This window comes from Coturnix japonica, chromosome 1 (genome assembly GCF_001577835.2).
Source record: "Coturnix japonica isolate 7356 chromosome 1, Coturnix japonica 2.1, whole genome shotgun sequence".
In the NCBI taxonomy this organism is placed as follows: Eukaryota; Metazoa; Chordata; class Aves; order Galliformes; family Phasianidae; genus Coturnix; species Coturnix japonica.
The window spans coordinates 112,818,179-112,837,455 of NC_029516.1; the positions used below are offsets into that span (position 1 = coordinate 112,818,179).

The window sequence follows — 19,277 nt, forward strand, 5'->3', positions numbered from 1 at the left end:
GGAAGGAAGGAAGGAAGGAAGAAGCGAGGAAGGGGAAGGAAGGAAGGAAGGAAGGAAGGAAGGAAGGAAGGAAGGAAGGAAGGAAGGAAGGAAGAGGAAGGAAGGAAGGAAGGAAGGAAGGAAGAAAGGAAGGAAGGAAGGAAGGAAGATGGCAAGACGGATGGACGGATGGACGTGAAGGAATGAAGGAAGGAGGAAGGAAAGAAGGTGGCAGTGGAACTGGTATATGAGATATAAGAGACAAAAGATTGAAGTGTTCGTTAAGAATTAGCAGGTTCAAACCTGCATTTTCCAGCTCCCAGGAGAGTGCACTCCAAACCTGGTTACAGACTGTTGAAATGAAAACTCTGAGGAGCAAAGAATGTGAGAGCCATGAGACAGAAGGATGGGGAAACAGGGATCAGTATCTCCTTGTAAATGATTCCCTACTTAATACAGACATACCACAGCTGAATAATGAACAAGGAAAACTTTAATTTCTCACCATCAATGAAAAAAAAACAACATAACAAGCCTGAGTATTCACGTACTGTTTACTCCTGATTATTTTTTCTCAACATATGTTTTACATTTCCTTATTATGGAAAGATAATTTTGGTCTCTTTTTTTTCTACAGAAACTCATGATTCTTCGTAGTATTACGCAAGGAGCAGACATCAACACCTATATTTAAGTATGACACATTATAAGCTTACATTTTCACTTATAATTTGAGTACATTTTAACTGTTTGGACTGCAAAGCTCCATGGTGAGCGTCTGCCTCAGGCTAAGTTTTTTTCTGGAAGGCATGAAGAAAAGCAGTTCTATCATTTCAGAGTGCAGTTGGGGAAAGTATGGCGTTACTGATATTTATACAGCTGTTTCAATGAGGATCTCTAGTACTTCCACACTTTGGAATGGGGACCTGACGTTTGGCAGGCAGGTTGCTCTGATGGCAAAATGCCTTTTCTACCACAGCAAAAAACCACAAAAATTTGAGTGAAAAAATATGTTCTCCCAAAATACTACTTGTATACAGCTCTGCACAGGTTTGTCAGAAGCCTGTTATCAAATTATCAAATATTATTAATGCATTCACTTTGCTTCATACTAAGGTGACAGGAACTTAGCGTCTTTTCATATAAAGGGATGCAGATGCATCCTGATGCTGAAGCAAGGGGCAGCAGGCTGTGGAAGATGATGTGAATCAGGGTTATAGGCTGATGCACTACTGAACCGGTTTCACTCCTGTTCAGCTCTGCTGACGCCTATCTTCAGAGAGGAGAGAAAACTCTTTCTTCCCAACAATGAAAAGTAATTACACCCAAGATATAACTGACTCTGAAACATCTCTGCAGCCCTTCGTGTTACTTTTCATCAGCAGTTTATTCCTGAACATTTAGACTATGTGACCTTTAATGCCTTTTAGCTGTATTTATTAACAACCTTGCTTTTATTACTTTGATGAGTTAGGGCTTTTCCCCTGAAGCATTCCATTATGAGACTTATTTGGTTTGGGGAATTCTTGAAAAGAAAACAAAGTCTTCTGATTTTCCCCAACAGAAACAGATGATTTTTTTTTTCCTCTCTCATTTGTTTTCTGTCAATTAAGAACAGACTTAAACAGCACAGTTGTTTGTTTATATGTATTTTACCTTAATCAAATTTAATTACATCACTGCAGAAATTTAGTGAATGGCTAATATTTAGTCAACTACCCTGAACAACAGAAATGCATATGAACACACACTGCTTAATGTATGGTCAATCCCCAAGATTGGAATCAAATCCAGAAAAGCAACAAAACTTTTTCTTGTCAATAATGCATTTAAAATGCTGGGTTTTGAGGAAGTACATTTTAAAGCCTTTTCAGCCTACAGAGGCAATCAAAGTGTGTCAGTGAAGAGACATCACTTCAGTTTTAATTCATTATAAACTTGCTCAGAGCTGATCTGGAGCTTTAGGGTATGGATGTTCTGAATTGTGCCGCCTACAAGGGAAATAAAGATTTATTCGTAAGACTTTCAAGGATGATATAAAACATGCTTCCTTTCTCTCCTTTACTAACAGGTGCCATAAAATTTAACCCGATGTGTAGGAGCACTTACAATCTCACAGGTCCAAATGACATCCCCTCTTTCCCCCATTATATTGATAGAGATGAGCCTGCTTTCCATCAAATCACTTGTGAAATAAAGCTGTAAGAGAGGGAAAGGTTTGCCCAAATTTATTGTTCTTACGACTGCCATTATATAACAGCATTTTGTTCACCTTGAAGTAAAAGAAAATAAGATGTTTTGTAAAGAATTCTACTTTCTGGCTGGTGATATTTTTACATCTAGATCTATGTGCAAGTCTTCCATAATTTCCTCCTTTCTAACTTCATGTCAGCTTCCTCATTTTAAGACCTGATATGGGCACATTGATGCAGAACTTATTCTCCTATAGCTACAACCAAACAACTTTTTGGGGTAATAATTTAAGCATATCTCAATATCAAAGAGAAAGTTCTTATTAATAATAAAATATGCATGCTTACAGTATAAAGAGCAGAAAAGTACTTTTAAATACAATATGAGGTTGTTTTACCCAAGCAAAAATGACAACATTGGTGTAAAAAAACTGTGCTGTGCATACTCAGATTCCAATTCTTATGTAAAGAGATGCATATCCTACCTAAGAAGCTAACTACCACCCATTAATGACTTTTTATTGCTCTGTATTTTCAAAGCACTCTTAAAACATGAACTAATACACCTTAGATATTTCTGTATAGGTTGTTTTGGCATAACACAGAACCTCTCAGATTCTTACTGGATGTCAGCAATCGTTAAGCCATTTTGGTCACAAGTTACCATATCCCTTCTTTTTCCAAGTGAAGTAATGCAATGCACCTGTGATGAACAAAAATGCAAAGCAAATGTTTCCAAAATTAAGATCTCTAACCTCTGCATTCATTTCAGCTATTAGTAATAAGCACAAAATAATTTATTCTGATTCTTAAAAAGCGATGTTAACCACAACCTTACTAGCTCTACCTCATAAGTGTAAGTTATAGCGTAATACAGCCTGCCAATGATGTCACTGTGTATGAATGGATGTTGAGAGGCATCCGGCAATCCTCCTGACACAAGCATTCTGCAAACATAACAACAGTCTTTGAGCTTCTTTATGGAAGCAGACAGGTGAAATGGAGGAGAGGCATCATAAACTTCTGTACATGGCAAGATTTGAGCAGAGTTTGAGCTGCAGGGCTTCAGTGGTTTCTCATGGGACTGGCAGGAAATTGCAGAGTGAGAGATTGGCAGGAGTGTGTGTGCACTTGTGGGGTGTGGAAGAAATGCATCAATAAAATGGCAGAGATGTGGGCACAGTGAAGGAGCAGGAAGCTGACAGAGCAACCAGAACCAGAGGTCAAGGAGAAAAAACCTTGTGAGAGGAGCAATGGGTGCATGAGCCAGCTGAAGGGAGGTGTGATTCTGAGGGCATAGAAATGCTTTCCTATTTAATTCTTGCTGTTTAATTCCACCCTCTAATGATATCTAGGAAACATCACTTACTTTGGTTACAAGGTGAGGCTATAAAACAGAAAAATTGCATAACTGCTTCTGTCTCTGGCCTAAGTTCCAAAAGCTCACCATTTCCAGAAACATCCACACTATACTTCCACACCGAAAACAAAACCTAATTCTCCTGATGCCCAAGCCACTCTGATCTCAGCCCAAGTTCAACCATAAATTTGAAAGATAGCATACATATAACTACAATTCTGTGTGATAATTAGATTTTACTGAATTAATGTGTCACGTAAGACTTAGCTACCTGGATACATCACTGTTCTGGCAGGTAAGACAGGTTGAAATGGCACGAGCCACTTGAGGACTCACAAACTGACAGCTTCTAAAATAGTGCCTGGACTGTTTGATGTAGCTGGAGAACCTCAACAGATTTACCTACCAAATCTATTAACAGCATTCTGAGACTGACTTGTTACAGCTTACAGTGATCAGGTTAAGGATGTCAGCAGAAGTTATTCAGGTGTGATACCTCATTAAAGTTGTGCTCAAAAGCTGCCAATGTATCACCTATTATATGGAAACACTTGTCAAAAACAAACAAAACAACAACAACAAAAAAAACAACAATAAAAAACAGTCGTTAATATCTTTTTTTTCCTCCTCCATGGAAAATTTGCAATTGAGTTTCACTATTCATGGGTATTTCTGCTAGTTTAGGAATCTTCTTTCTAGACCGGGCTTTGAAAAAAAAAACAACCCAAACATCAGGGACCGGGTTCAAGTTTTCTGTATTTAAGTCATATGTCCTGCATTCCTGCAGGACAACCAGAAAATTCCAGTCTTACTTTGTAAACCGTGTTCAAACAAGCTCATAACCCCAGCCATTTGCAAAATGGCTGAATAAAGCTGACAGGCATGTGGCAGAAGGTGGTATTCCTATCACTTCTTTTAAAAATTTAATTGTATACATTAGAGCTAAATTCTACTATCACTTGCAGTCTATTCCAGAATAAGAAAACCTGAAACGTTGAGATTCTTGTAAATATTTTAAGATTTCCACTGTTTGTACCAAAGCACTTCAGTTCGCACAGACCCCTTTCAGGACATGCAGAAGCCAAGAGGTCCAAAGTCTCGTTGAGGATTTAGTTCCACAAGATACCAGGCCAATCCCAAGGATGAAACAGAGCCTGGTAATTTCCCAACAAGTTTGACATTGTTTTGCCATTTCCTGAATGAGCATATTAATCCTTGGCCACCAAACAAATCATCTAGTCAGGACAGGCTATTTTTACAGTTCCCAGATGGTCTTTATGTACTTTCATGCATGACATGCGCTTCCACTTTGGTGACCTTGGTAAATGTGAAACTGTTCTGTCCAAGTAAAGAAAGGTAGGAGCTGTGTTGTGCACACGGGTGTATCTATTCATAGTTATGTCATGCACTTTAGCTAGCACTACATCATTTTATTTTCACAATGTACCTTGGCATTTGTCATTGGCAGGAGTTCAATTTGTGTCATAAAAAATATACTGTCTTCAATTTCTGTTCATTCCAGTTATCTACTGCTTCCAAAGGGAAATGTGACAAGCAATTTGCATTCAGGAGCCGATTGCTACTTTTGACCCCAGTTCCGTATTTTGACAGTGAACACTCAGCAGCATTACCCATTTCTGAAATTATATTGGAGATACTATTGATATTCAGCCCTGCTGCGTAGCAAGGAAGCATGCCCTGTACTCCTCCAGCTGAATCCCTTGAGGCTGTCTTTGCCCGGTCTTGAAGCTAACAAAAAAATATGTGGATTTTTAAGATTCAAGCATTTTGGCCTCACATTATTAACACTGTGATTGAAACATTCAACAAACTATGTCTAGAAATGCAAAGAGAAAAAAATGCCACAACTTACTAGGGATTATTCTTTCTGGGGAGAATTAGTTATTCTTCTACATTGCTGCTTAACTAAATGGGTAATCTGCAGCCTGTAAATTCACGTACAGTGGATACAAATGGTTTTAGATCATGCACTAAACCAAGACTTCTGAGGCAGTCACGATGCTTACAGCTTCTGAAGCCTCCTTTTGCACTACTGAGACCATAAGCACGGCAAAGTGTGACTGTCTCTCAGGAGAACACAAAGAAGGTGGAACCCATTTTACAAAAGCAAACATGACTGTTTATCTGCACAAGAATATCAGCTACAGGGGAAGAATGTGAAAAGTGTCCCTGGTGTTTCCATTGCCCTTTTTGGCTCATTATTGTGTAGCTCCAGGCCATAACTGAAACCAAACCACGCATCAGTGAATGATATTGACATACGACAGAAAATGCTTCCAGACTTGCACTTGCAACTGATACAGCACACAATAGTTTCTCTATGACAACTATTCTAGGCACTTGCTGGACTGATTTTCATCTTCCACTCCACTTTGGGGTTCTAAATAAACTTATCACAGCTTAAAGAGAAGTTGTTGACCATGATGATGGGTGGTGTGTTGGTGATAAGTAGTTTATATATACAAGGTGAGGAACATTTTGTGGAGCTGCAAATATAAGGAAGAAGTCCCAGTCTACATAAAGCCACATGACACACAACAAAGGATGCAACATGCCTTTTCTCACTCACATGGAACAATTTTATGATCTTAGTACACTGTAGTTACAGCAAAAATCAAACTGCTTTCTCCAGTATTAAACCCATTGATCTATGCCTTGGATAAGAATTGACACCTTACTTTCTTGCCTTCGAAACTCTCAAGTTCTAAAAAAAAAGTCTGGTATTCAGTACAGGCACACACTGATCTCTCCAACCTCAAAACTAAGCAGAATAAGCAGCTCTGAAGAAATTAAAACGAGAAATGCCATGTTTGGATAACTGAACTCTGCTGCATCAGAGCTCCATCAGCCCCACAGTCACAGTAAGTGCATTCCCACATCCCTATCTTTAAGTGGACAAGCAGCCCAAGGCCTTGGGTCATGCCTCAGCTGCTGAGTTTGGTGGTACCTTATTATGTTAAGTAGCATGATAAAAAACAGTAGTTGAAAATCAGGATGCCTGGTGCTGAAGTTTGATTCTGTTTTGTGAGAGTGATTTACAGCTGAACTGAGGTGCTCAGTCCGGCCAGCCAGTCTGAGAGAACATGGTGCTGCTACGTCCACAAGGAGATGCACCGCTAATGCCCACGCATGAGGGCTGCATGTCTGCAGCAGAATGGCCTCTGCACACATCTGAACACGGTGCAGAGGTAACCCCTGTCTTACAATCAGTGAAAAACTGTGTGGTATGTTAAAAGGGGATTTGCCAAATTATTTATTTCTGCATTGCTAAGGAGAAAACATCTCTTTTTAATAAGAATCTTACTGTGTTTTATAATCTCTCCCTAGCTGTAAACTTAAGTAACAAAATTTGATCGTGCTTAAAAGTGAGTTGGACGATAAATGGAGTCTGTGGTAAATCCAGTGATTAATTACAAATTGTTAAAGTCTGTTTGTGTTAGCTTAGAAACATGTATTAAAAGACACAGATTTGTTTTCATATCTTACACAACCCCCCTTTCCTTAAAACCTCAGACCTATTCCAATATTTAGAAACAACCACCTGCACCCCTGGAGAAAAACATATTATCCAGGGATAAAATCCTTTGCTGTGAAGTCTTATGTTTCATCTTGTATAATCCTTATGCCGTCTTTGCGCCAGAGAAACAAACAAGCCTTTAGTACCAAAAATTACTACATTTCTTTAGAACCATAACATGCTTTCAAATAAAACCATCATCTGAACAATTAAATTAAGGAAAAAAAAAAATATTGCTGGAGAAGTATGGTTTGTAATTCCAAATAATGAAAGGAACTAACTGTTTCAGCTGAAGACTGGTTCCTGAGGATTACATTTGACTCCCAGTTCCAACTCTGCAGCCTTGAGAAATATTATTTTGTCTTTTTACTTACAGCCCTCTGTAAAGCACTTAATAATATTTCACTGAGGATATATATACCTCGCCAGTATTTTGTGGTAATTAATTGAACTACATGTATAGAAAAAAATGAGATGAAAAACAAGTTGACAGTGCTAAACTTATCAAAGGATATAAACCACCACCATCTTCACTTTGAGATATACATCATCATCACAATAATAGAAAAACAACCCTGACTTTGAATTCAAGGTTGATTGAATTTCGTCACACATTCAACCTTGTGGCTTCCCGTTAATTCAAATTATTAATTGGCAGATATCCAGAAGGAGCAGGGGAGGGGAAACCTAATTTGGGTTACGTACTTAGACAACTAAAAACTCCTTTTACAATTGCTTGCCTTCCTATTCCCTCCGTTCATCTTCCAGAGAAAGCAAGAGAATGAACGCAGAAGTGCTTTTTAGTAGAAAATAAGGAAGCATGGAAAGTAAAACAGAATCATAGAATCACAGAATCATAGAATTACCCAGGTTGGAAAAGACCTTGAAGATCATCAAGTCCAACTGCAGCTTAACCATAGTACCCTAACTCAAACAACCCTCTGCTAAATCATATCCTTGAGCACCACATCCAAACGGCTCTTAAACACATCCAGGGATGGAGATTCAACCACTTCCCTGGGGAGACTATTCCAGTACTTAACTACCCTTTCTGTAAGGAAGTGTTTCCTAACATCCAACCTAAACTTACCTTGGCGCAACTTGAGGCCATTTCCCTCATCCTGTCAAATAATTATTCAGGAATAGCAGATACACATAACTGTGATTTATTTATTTATTTTCTCATTTTCATCACTGGTATTAACTGTACGGCTGTATTTTAAACACTGTACAAAATGGCAAGTCCCTCAGACAGAAGATGCAAAGGCAAAGCCTCTTTCAAAACAAAGTTACATGTGAAACTCTAAACTAACTCCACAGGGGTTATTCATTCAAGTAAAGACTGACACATTATGGCTCTCAAGTAGAGCGCAGGCATGGCAGCGCTTCCAGTGTACTTACAGGACCTCATGTCTTGCAGTTCTAGGAGAGGAAAAGCTTTAGACATTGATTTCTCAAATTTCTCAGTTCTATCTTTCTTGCATTACCTCCCCTGATTATTTTTGTCATTTATCATCTCTTCGTTATGCTTTTAGAATTTCCCTATTTCCACTCAGGGTTGAGGGTATTCAGAACTGAGGTTATCTTTATGCCGGGGTAACTCAAACTTTGCAATTTTCTACTTCTAAGCCACTGATGACTAAACTTGGCAGCACTTACAGTGTCTGCTGACAACAAGAGCCGACTTCCTTTATGCCAAATAGCATTAGTTAGACAACCAACATTGAAAAAAAGCACAAAAAAAGAAAAAAGAAGAAAAAAAAGCAGTTGATCACTATTAGCTGCCTTGTTTTGCTATCAGTCACTTTCTACTTCTTCCTTTAAAAGAGTAAATGATTAAATGTAGAAATATCTGTAGCACAAAAAATTACCCAACAATTCAAAGTCAGTTGTGTCAAGTTATGCTGACTTTTAGAAGTGCTGGAGTAAAAAGTAGTCTACAGTTTTATTTATTTGCCATGTAATTTTATTTCCCTTAATGAAAACCCAATGAATAGCCAAAAGCAGAAAGACACAGGTGGCTCAGCTGACAGTGGCAAATAACCTTAGGAGGATGCATGCAACTTTTTTTAGTGGGAGAACTCCGCCATAGGGAGCTCAGATACAGTCAGGCGCAATTACGGGGACCCAGCTGGTGAATTTTGCACTTCTTGCTGTAGAGCCTGCAAAGCAATTTGAAAAATGGCACAATTCATGCTGCTTTCCATGGTACTATTCCTATGCAACATGTACTTGCTTTATTATTAGTCTATCTGATAAGCTGGAACTAAAAATCAGCCGGCACAATTTTTTTTTCTTACTCATCATTACTAATAAGAAGACATCTGAAGGTGAATTTTGCTCAGATCTTTAAGTGTAACACTCCCTTTTTTGCAGTGTGGTTGCCACATATAGACATGAAGAGCCGTCACTGACTGTAACTCATTCATCCACTCCACCTGCCTGTCTGCGGTCAGTACTGACTCTGGCTAATAGTCACAGATACTGTCAACAGTCCCTTGTTACTATGAGCAACAGCACACGCTCTGAGTACATGGTGAAGATGGTCATAAATCAAAGATATCCGAGCTACAAGCTACAGAGTTACTTTCCAGAATCTGCATGCGAATTAGAAGGCATAACTTAACCTTTCACAAAATCAAATACCCTTTAAAGATGCGGGGAGTAACAGCTCATTTCAGCAGGCTCAACATTCAATATCAACATCTCAAAATATGGTCCATCTCTAAGCAAAGCTCACAAAATTTTTCAGCTGCTCCCCCTCCACACATCTGTATGGACTTTGAAATAATGTAAGTGTTCTGAACTCACCTGGAAAAGCTGCACCCCGTCATTGCTTTCCCAAGCCCTGGGGTGACTCGATTTTGCAGAACATCTGCACTTTGTACAGTAAGTACCACATCATGTTTTTAAGTCTTGACCACATCCTTTTACCTCTGTTTCAATTTGGTGGGCCCAACTCAAGCACAATTTAGTAGGACAGTTTAAGTGGTTTACTAGTTAGAGAGAAAAGCATTAAAAACACTAGCAAAACCAATCAGGAATCAAGTCCCAGTGGCTATTATGCCTTCAGTGGCCATTTCCTTGTCTGCTGGATGGGCAGCTGGATGTTTCACAATGAAACACATATGGGCAGCAGAATTCGAGTCTGAGGATTAGAAACAATCTCATGCTGCTGATGAGCAAGACAGAACTAGTCATTATAGCTTTTATAAAATTCATAAGAGGCACGAGTTTCATAAGCATTCTACCAATAGCACACTTCATTTTTGCTCACAAGTCTGTTTTCTTCACATTTACTACATGGAGCAGGTATAATACAAAGTGGGGTGGGGGCAGTGTGGCATTGACTATTTTTGTTCTCAGCTGGACTGAAAAGCCTTACAATTACATGAGATTACACACCATGCACAAGGAAATCGTTGTTCTCAGCTGTTAAATTGGAATCACTAGGCGGAAAAAGTCACTACAGTTTTAAAGCAATGAGCAAATAACTTTTTATTTCTTGTCTGTGATCAAGTAGGAAAGGAGCAGTTTCTAAGGACAGAATGTAATTTGTGTGCACTGTATCGCTTAGAGACTCTCCATGTTACCTGAAACCTATCCTGTGTTGAACAAAACTAAACTTATAGTGGCTAATTGATAAAAATATCAAGATGACAAGACGCAGGATATGATTAATTGTCATCGGTTTTAGGGTTTTATTTAATGGACAGTCTTTAGGTTCAGATAACACAAAACATAACAGCAGGAAAATGTGATCACTGATACACACATTTATCTGTTTTATCAGCTCAGCTCTAGATTTAAAGCAGTTTAAATGAGCTTTGATAACGAAAGGCGACAGAATCAGCTCAAATGGTGCAAGTGATTTGATTACCTCCATGCTACCCATCATGGGTAGATTTAATTTAGAGCTGAGTGATCACGTCTGACTGTGGTAAACAGCTTAGCGTCTGCCTTCCAAGGTAACATCTTCATGGGAGACAGAGAGAGATTGCAATCTGCTGCATTCACAATTTTGTAGCTAAATCCCCTCTACTTCACAAAGTGTATCTCAATCTTTTGCTATCCTCTCAGGACAAGTAACTACAATAAAGTGAACTATGCAAGTTTCTAAAACGGCAAGCAATCATTTAGATGAATAAAATCTGCTGTTTAAACTCTCTCTAAATGTACTGAAAAGTACAATCAGAATTATGAAAACAAGCCCCGAGGCTGAGTTTAGTGGTCAAGCAGAGCAATTGGGACAAAGCCACAACAAAAGCTATATACCTAAAAAAACCTCATCAACACGTAAACTTCAGTAGCAATGAACCAATCAGAGTAGCTTTTATTTCCTCTATCATTGCAAGAACAACGCTACCCCTATTTTGCTCCTTCTTTCAAAAGGGACATTCAGTTCTTCCCCTCAATGGAAACAATGCTCTGAATCACAACAAATTCAATCTCATGTGTCTCTAACACATCTGTGTGAAAATCTTAGTAACACAAACTGTCATAAAATGGCGGTGACCCTTACATAACAATGAATTAACAATATCCTCTCTATCGTGAAATCCTAAAGCACAACTGACTTAAAAGCCAAGAGGAGAACATTTGCAAAGAGGCTGGATTTCTAAAAACCTCCAGCTAATTTAGCACCCTCTTCAATCACAGAGCTGTAGGCAAGGTGAGAGCAGACAGTGCTTACAGGACTGGTGACACAGTCAGAAGAGAGAGCTCTGAGAGACACAGCACAGGGCAAAGAACAGCTTTGAGGAATGACTGAAACAAGCACTTGCAAGAGAAACTGAGATTCTATGGAAGGCAATGCTGGAAACTTGCAAAATATTGATGTTGATGGAAAAGTTAAAGGGAAGGAAGATGTTTAATTTATAGGACAAAAAAAAGGGGGGGGGGGGAGGGGGAGAGGGAAAAGTTGTCCCAAATTGATATTAAAGACTACCACAAAACTGGAAGAGGAGAGAGAGGAAGAAGTAGAGGGGAGGGGAGGGGAGGGGAGGGGAAGGGAAGGGAAGGGAAGGGAAGGGAAGGGAAGGAGGGAAGGGAAGGGAAAGGGAAGGGAAGGAAGGGGAACTGCAAGGAAGGGAAGGGAAAGGGAGGGAAGGGAAGGGAAAGGAAGGACAGGAAGGGAAGGGAAGGGAAGGGAAGGAAGGGAAGGGAAGGGAAGGGAAAGGGAAGGGAAGGGAAGGGAAGGGAAGGGAAGGGAAGGGAAGGGAAGGGAAGGGAAGGGAAGGGAAGGGAGAAGAAAAATATGGGAACGAGACTGTAAAGGTTCAAAGCAATGTTTAGGCGAAACATGGCTGGAAGTGACCTGCTGGCCTACCCAGGTAGGTAGCCCTAGGTGTAGTTTATTGCACCTGAACTTTTGTCTTAAAAAAAAAAATCGCAAAAAAAACCCCACCTGACAATGTAATAAGATGTTACTGTGCTTAAACCTCAAGCAATAATCTTTAATGCTTGGAATTAATTTACATCTGAGTTCAACAAACACTGTGAAGCATATAAATAAGCCCCGAGTGACCAACAGTACTTAATATCTGTACTCATGAAACAGGACCAGACAAGTTACAAGGAGACATGGTTTCATTTACAGCTGAATTACAATGTTTATTCAATAAGGTGCACCACATCCTTCCTTTGTGCCAATAAAAGGATTATTGTTTTCACAGGATGATGATTGATTTTATTACAGAGGAAAAGCCCCTTTTCAACGTCAAAATGTACTTAAGCCAAATCTTTTTGGAACCAAATTTTGCAACTTGTAAGCTCACAGGACAAATAAGCGTGCTTTCTGCATTTCACTTCTCTACAGTCACAAGATATTCTAATGTTAAACAAGCAGTGAGCATTGAACCTAATATTAATAAGACAGAATGACAAAATGTTTCAAGTCTTGTTTGAGTTTATATAGGACATATAATTGAATTCCTGTATAGTAGCCAGCAGCTAAGCTTGAATTACACCCACATTTCCACAAACTACTTTTATTGTGCCATCAGCATTTAGCAGAAGAGGAAGAAATGGCAGCAGTACCTCCAAGCTAAAACACCACTAGCAGCATTAGACCATTCAGGATGTACTTTTATACCGTTTTCAAGTAACCACTCAAGGAATCTAGAACAGTATTTCTATTACTTCTGAACCAGCCGTCTAGAAATTGCAATTAACTAGTATGGTAGGAATGCTTGTTAATATGGACTGTTTCTAGTTTTGTTAGCTACACTTAATGGAACATATTCTAAACGTGCTTTTAGCTACAGCAGGTAGATCACGTTTGCCTTTACATTACGCTGATTGCAAAAGGAAGAATTGATTAACAAGTGCAGAAGTATACTAAGAAGCTGTAAAGTATTACTGCATGTTGATCTTTCAGATATTACACATTTTTGATCATAGCGTACCTCAACAAAAGTTATTAAATGTGATGATCTGTGTAAGTGTATGATTGAAATATCACGGCCAGTTAATACAAAAACAGTTCAGCATAAAAGCAAAAACATTATTGCATTTGCAGGCCAGCTCCAATTTTGTGCAGGAACAATACATGTCACATGGCTAATCCATTAAGGAGGCTCTCTCAAACCTGCAAAACAGCTTCACTTATTTTCTTCTTGTACCTTCCATGAAGCTAACCTCAGTTGTTTTTTTTTGGTTTTTTTTTGTTTTTTTTTTTTTTTTCTCAATGGAATGTAAAAATGATTAAAGTGAATCAGTCAATGCAGAGACTTGATTATGGAGGGAACCAAGTAGAGACTAGAAAATTATTTTACGTTTCCTTGACCAGAGCTGCACAGTCATGCTACAGAAGAAGTCTCTTGTGATTGATTATTCTGTTTATTCAGACTGTTTATTGGCAGGTCAGACAAACAGGAAACTAATTTATGCATGCATCACTTGAGCTAAGTTTATTTAAGCTGACTTAGGTTGACCATAAATACAATTCATGCTACACAGATTCAGGATAGCTGCTGAACTACACTTTAACCCACAAAATAACCGACACAAAGATGTTAACTACCTCACATAAAAGGAAAAGCACAAAGCAGCTTTATTGCAATGGATACATAGTTTGAAAAATATCCTTTCCTGCTCCACATGCATTTTCTGAGTAGGTAAAAACCTACCTAAAAGCCTCAGAATCGCTGATCAGAAAAAGGTACAATCTAAAGCAGTCCTGGGAAGTCATTTCCCATGTGAAGTTCTGAATGCAATGCTGATCATCCAAAGGGCTTTGCCTGAGCCCACTCTAAGTCTGTGTTTACAGAAGCACTGCAGAAACAGGTGCCCCGCTGCAGCACTCAGCAAATGCAACCTCTTGCTTTGATCTGGAGCTGTGACACTCCAGAGTGGCAGCACCACAGTAAGACTTCAACCACTGATCTGGCCCCCATGAGTTTGGGGCCCCCAAAAACACTCAGCTCTTTTGGTTCAGCTGCAGGCTCTGCCATATCTTAAATCACCAAAGCTTTCTTGATGGAGATAATTATCTCGACAGCTATAAGAGCACAACATCTCTACTAAGCCTGTGCAAAATCACTTTCAGGAAGGAAAAGCCTGAACCAAGGTAAAAGTCAAGCGTCAAGCCGTGACCTCTGTGTATAACTAGAAATGTAGAATTAGGAATGACACACTTGTGACACCATTTTGATTAATTTTGGTGAAATCTCACCAGTTCACACTGATTATGATAATTTAACTTCAGAGAAAAATAAAATAAAATAAAATAAAATAAAATAAAATAAAATAAAATAAAATAAAATAAAATAAAATAAAATAAAATAAAATAAAATAAAAATATCACTGCTTTTCACTTGCAGCATTTAGAATGAAAACTAGACAGGAAAACAGTATGTGAAAACCCTTATAGGTTGACTGAAGAATGAAATTCCTCCATACAGCTGATAAAAAAAGAACTGACACTTGTTTGTATACCAGGTACAAATGGTGAGCATGTGCGAGCTACATAACAGTATGGTTATCATTAATTTACATGAATTAACATGAATGCACCATTAAATCAAAGCAGCTCAGGTAGGAACGGCCTATGCAAATATATATAGTAATATATATATAGTATATTATATATATATATAGATATATATAATAAAATTGTAATATATATGTGTATATATATATATGTAATAGAGAGGATCTCCAAGGCTTCACTGAAAGAACTTCTATATAACATGCTTCTTTTCCATGGGCTGACTCTGTGAAACATTCAGATTCTGAGAAGTATGTTTAACTAGACTGCCCCTAATAAGGCAGTTTCTGCAGAATAATGTGATAAAAGAGTTTAGTTTAAAACCAAAGTTTCAATTAAATAAACACTTGAAAAGCAGAAAGCTCAATTCTTCGGAGGGAAGCTGTTCTGTTTGGGAAGCACACACAGTCTCTCTACAAACTCGGTCAATCTGCAGAAGACGCTATGCCTCTAGTACGTGCTGGGCATAATGAGTGCTACAACTTAAGCTGAATTCACTTGGGCAAATTTCTTCAGTTCTGACCACACAACTCAGGCAGACTTCAGGTGGAGAAAAACCGCTTGGCTTCATGGTCTCTCCAAGGCACAGACTTCATTTATATCTCATGGAGTTATGCACCTTTGACTTAATCTGGCACTCCAGGTAAACTAAACACACATTTTATTAGCAATTAGCACATAAATCATTTTTCTCCATGCTTCATATCTATTACTAGCGCTTCACATGATTGACACAATGAACATGGAATCCTAACGTGCTCTGCATATCAAGTACAAAGAGTGCAGGATTGTCATACCTCAGTCCTAAATGTTCTCTGTCAGGCTTAAATAATGACAAACTTAGTTTAAAAATGGAAGGATAATGCATTTTGGAGTGCTAGCATCCTCAGTTCTCTCCACAAAACTTCCTCAGAACCTGAGCTGTACTGAATAAAAGGACAAAAAACACACTAAAAAGGAAGGAAACGATATTAGCAGTAGCTTAGAAGGGTAATGTATATAAGCAAGGCTCAAAACAACCATCTCAGAAGCTGGCCATGACAGGAAGCGTATTTGCCTTATCTCTTCAGCACAACGTAAAGTAATAAAAATTGTTACCTAATGGACAAGTTCATGTTTTAGCAAGATATACTTTTTCACTGTCTTCAAAGGTCAAAAATACAGATAAGTAATATTCAATGAATAAAAAGAGAGTTCAGTTAACTATGATTCACCAAGTAGCAAGGGAAGTCTCAAGGAATATATTCATGTAATTTTGTTTCAGCCTTGAAACATCTGCAAATAGAAATTTAAAGGATGTTTGCATTCATTTAAAAGACGCTTATTTTACAAAACGCTATGCCAACATTTCGGTGAATGGTGACTTTTAAGGATAACTTCAGAATAGCAAATAATGAAGGCTGAGTCGTTTTTGCGCAGACCCAGAGGCTGTAAATTATTCACTGGTAATATCTGATAACCAGTTTTAGAAATCAGAACCAATATGAAGTTTGTTTAAAAAAAAAACTCCAACATTATAAAAGATACTGTTTAAATGAGCATTATTGTTCTAGTTACTAAGTTTAAGTGATCAAGTGCATTACCATGTGCATATTCCTACCAGCTCTAACTGAGCTTCAAGTATTTTTATGTTCTTACATCTACGAGTAATTTTGTCTCATCTATCTGTTTGATCTTCATTTTCTAGTTAAGATATTCTAATTTCCTATGCACTCATTGCTCTTATCACACACAGTATCAGCACTGTCATCCTCACTGTCAAATCCATCATATCAACAAGACAAGAATGCATGGGACAAAAGTAACACACTTTTATTTTGTTATAATGCATGATTTTTGGAAGCCACTTCTAGCTTGGGGAAATAACAATGACCACTTAATAGAAGATACTCAAGTGATCTGACACCCAACATGTAAAAACTGTGTCAGTGCAATGACAGCAGTAAAGAACAGGCCTGAAGAAACCTCTCTAGTTGTGCCCCAGGAACAAGTACACATCTATTAAAATGATCATTAGCTTTGCAAAATGTTTTTCGGTTATCCAAATAACATTACACCTCCATAACAAATCAGAGGAACAATTACGACTACAATAATTTCTTTACAGACAAAAGAGCCAAAGTCAAAATTGGATGTAGAAACAGACCATGTGGAAGCTGAAAAATAGCTGTACAAGAAAGGGATGGAGAACTAGACTATGTGTAGGAACAGGAAGAGACTTTGGAATTGATTCTCTTTTGACTCTGAAATTTGATCCCCAAATAGGAAAGATAATTCAGGCTAAAAGTGAACACAAATTCTGTTGATGCTTGGCTTATGTGAAGTGCTATATAAGGAGATAATAAGACAAAATGCACACTCCTTTTTTAATCAAGTAGGGATGGAACCTGATTTACCTAATTTCATGCTTACAGGTTCTCACAACACTGGCAAATTTTGGTAATGTTGCTGTTATGTTTTTGTTTGTTTGTTTGCTTTACTCAGACAGAATCTTTTGCTTTTCAATATTCTTCTAATTGGTTCAAATAAGCAATTATTACAGAACAGTCTAAGCAGACTTGCACCAGCTGCTCCTAGTACCTCTCCAAAATAGGTTTCTGCAACACTTGACTTACAGGGTTTGGCATGAATTTCTTCTGTAACTTCTTTTTCTGAAATATGACATTTTCTGTCTGGATCAGCTCCATCTTCACTACAGACTGGTAATGAAAAGAGCTATTCTCTTCAGGAGATGAAAGTTGTAGTGTGAGGGTTCCATGATGCTATGAAAGTCTTAGTTTTACTATGAGAAGTGCTAAAAGCAGATATCATCAGGTCAGGTTACAGGTCAAGACACCTTGTCTTGTCTGGGCCATATATAAAATAGAGTTAATGTATATAAGTAAAAAAAAACCCAAAAACTTATACAAATATTTTCCTGGGAATCTGTCTTATCTTGGAAGTGCCCGAAAACAAAAAGCTCAAATGCTGACAATGGTTATGCTTCTGGTGAAAAACTTACAAGACTCTAGTCTTTAGAAACTAATATCCGTGGAGAGAAGGAGTCATATTTACAAAATAAGGTTAATTGCAATGGCATATGGTTATCATTGGAAAAGCTAGGGCAGGCAAAAGGCTTCTAAATAAACCGGTAAGAGTTACAGAAATGGATGCATTAAAGCTCAGTCTTACACATGGCAACCTCTACAGAAGGAAGGACCAGAGGCCTGAGAAACAAACAAGATAGGCTGTAAGGTCTTATTTGAGAGATTCTTTGTATAGTTGGAGAAAAAAGAAATAGAGGATGATATGCTACACTAAAGGCACCGTTATCTCTCAAAGTTATTGATAAGCCAAAGGCTCAAGATCTTGAATACATATAAATGATAATGCTAGCGGATCCCAGGAGGATGTACTGTTGGTAAGATGAGACAAAGGAAAGCACCAAACATTATTAGAGAACTGGGTGATTTATTTCATAGAAAAGTATTTGTAATACATGAAAGTAATTGCAAAAGGACTCCTGGAGAAGGTACAGGGATGAAAATGTGGAAGGACTCTTCCTTGCTTACTACCAGCAGGGATCAAAGCCACTACTAAAACAGTTAGAAACCACACTTTGGTTGTGTTAAGGCCATAAATGAAATGCATATTAAAAAGGAAAATCAAATGCAATTTATTTGATAGGAAATTATTGGCTAAAGAAAACACGTAGTCTCCAACTTCTGATTCATGGTTAAAAAGAGTAAAAACATACTATACAAAAACAAAAAAAAACAATGAAAAAAAGAAAAAAAAAAAGTCTTCCCTGTAAGTAGAAAAAAGCATTTTAACAGATGACGAGGCCATTAGTAACCAAAATTAATGTTAAAGACAACTTTAAACCAGCACACAAAACAGATAATTTGTGCCTTAGAGTCTGAAAAGTGTTTGTGAGAGTATCATTTTTATGATGCTAATTTTCAATGCATTCTGGAACACCAAAGAAATTCAGTGAGACTGTAGTATTTTCTGACAGTATTTGAAGCTGGAAAGCAATATGATCTCAGTAGTTATAGAGTTCTAAGCCACTCAGGTAAAACAACCAGTGAACTGATAAATTCCTCGGAATATGACATGAATAAACAGTCAACACCAGTCAATGCCATTTTATAGAAATTTGGTCAATAAAACACAAAGGTAGGATTCAATAATCTGGTAAAGTTACGAAGTAACTATTTTTGACTAAAATTCATAGGT

The 19,277-nt window shown here is 37.9% G+C and overlaps 1 protein-coding gene across 3 annotated transcripts in view; it reads right to left on the reverse strand.

The window, feature by feature from the left end:
• TBL1X (transducin beta like 1 X-linked) overlaps positions 1–19,277 on the reverse strand; it is a 182,174-nt gene that overhangs the window by 59,570 nt on the left and 103,327 nt on the right. The window lies entirely within an intron of this gene.